This window comes from Ixodes scapularis, unplaced genomic scaffold, assembly GCF_016920785.2.
Source record: "Ixodes scapularis isolate PalLabHiFi unplaced genomic scaffold, ASM1692078v2 PGA_scaffold5__190_contigs__length_132052651, whole genome shotgun sequence".
NCBI lineage: Eukaryota > Metazoa > Arthropoda > Arachnida > Ixodida > Ixodidae > Ixodes > Ixodes scapularis.
In genome coordinates this window covers 69,707,555-69,709,417 of record NW_024609880.1, presented here as the reverse complement: position 1 = coordinate 69,709,417, position 1,863 = coordinate 69,707,555, and the positions used below count along the sequence as shown (strand labels likewise).

General features: G+C 42.5%; 1 pseudogene; it reads right to left on the bottom strand.

The window, feature by feature from the left end:
- Window positions 1-919: 919 nt before the first annotated feature.
- On the bottom strand, window positions 920-1,529 carry LOC121838162 (annotated as a pseudogene).
- Window positions 1,530-1,863: the final 334 nt, after the last annotated feature.

Genomic DNA, 1,863 nt, shown 5'->3' with positions numbered 1-1,863 from the left:
ATCTGAAGAAGCCATGGTTATGGTGCCGCGGTACAAGAGCGCGATTTCTGGTGCGGATCCGGCTCGAACCCAGCCGCATAATTCTACAAATATTCAATCCTCTTAGGCAAGTGCATAAATTGCAAAAATATATTGCACATTTATTTTCAAAATAAATAGGGCATGGTGCGCAGAGGAATTGCTAGCTTAGTTTTTTAAAACAAATTGGAAAAAATGAGAACGGGAAAACAGTGTATCACTCACTAGCAGACAGATATCTAGATTAACTTAGATAAATATACGTATAACACCGAAACAAATATTGCCAATGCCAGGACACGCGCGGTGCGTCAGAAAATACTCGCAATATACTGTGCGTAAAAGGATGGGCTTTTCTTGTGAGTCTCAACTGCAATCAAATTAATTTTTCTCTTCAGCTGATGATCTATTTTTTTACAGAAATTATTCATATCTCGTTCAAGACTCACGAGAGGCACTGCCAAGAGGTGATGTACATTCTGCTGAGCTCTGATTTATCTATGCGCTAAGTGTAAAAGGGTGAGCACTTTGTGTACTCTGAAACCCCTCGACGGGCGTTTATTCGGAATTTGTACTTCGTGTGATCACACCGTGGTTGAAGCTCTGTCGCAATCGTATGTACCGGTTGGCGTTCACTTTTTCTTGTGTGTCATCTGTATTTGGCAACGACAAAAGATTGTCATGAAAATTGTATATTTACATAATAATTACAGGTACATCTTTGAGTCCGCGGAATGGCTTTTTCTGTCCCTTGTCCAGTGATGTCCCGAGCTGGGAAATAAAAACAAACAAACATGTAGAGGTACACACAACAATTGCCCAACTCTTCTAATGAAATAAGCTTGCTTGTTATTATGCGTCAATGGTACCAGTTTAAATTAACATTAGGCATACCTACAAGTTATACACTCTCGTCATTCACAAGGGAGTCGTCATTCACCGTGCTGGCATCTCCCAGGGCAGCAGACCGAAGCACCAACTCCCGAATCTTTTGAACGAAGCTGAAGGAAAAGACTAGAGGATTAGCATTCCATGGCAACACTGAACACTTCAAAATATTCTACCTGTATGTTTTCCTGAAGTACTTCCTTTTCCCGCCTTGCCGGTCTGGATGAAGACAGTCCTCAATAGAGTAACGTGAAGTGTAGCCTCGCCCAACATGCTCATTCCAGTCTAGGAGTGCCAAGCTCTGCCTCAGTTTGTAGCTTTTGTCCTGGTAATGAATCCTCTTCTGGAGGTAAATTAGCATAGTATTATTGAATGACTCTACATAGAATGTATCCTTCGACTTTACGTAATCTTCCGCGTTCTTGTAGATGGTTGTTGATTTCAAAAAATTTTGTTAGAAGTTCCGACGCTAGCAGGTCTTTCACGAGCAGCGTTGTCGGGACATGTCCATTTTCTTTGCAAATTGATTCCTCGCTGCATCTCTCGTGTTTACCTTTAAAATGGTTTACGCAGTTTACGAAAATATCTCTTAGCTTGGTTGGATTCCCCTCACAAGCGGCCATAGCAGAGTATGCGTGGTTACGAATCGCTTGGCACTTGTCAGACAGCTCCTCGTGCCATGTCTTGCCCTCGTTCCTCTTCGGTCCAGATGAAATTGCAAGAAATCCTTTCTTGAGGCTCGTCGCAGCGTGCCAGCAGCCGTTGGAGTTGGATGGCCCGTTTTTTTTTTTTCTGATCATTTTGTTGGCTGTGGTGTTGCGGTCATGTGCGTGATCTACCACGAAGATCTTTTTAGAATCGAAGTACTCGTACAGCTTTTTGGTACCGTACGCTTCGTGCTTTTGGGAAGATAGTTCATACTTTTTGTTTACGTGAACAATACCTACAACTTTGTGG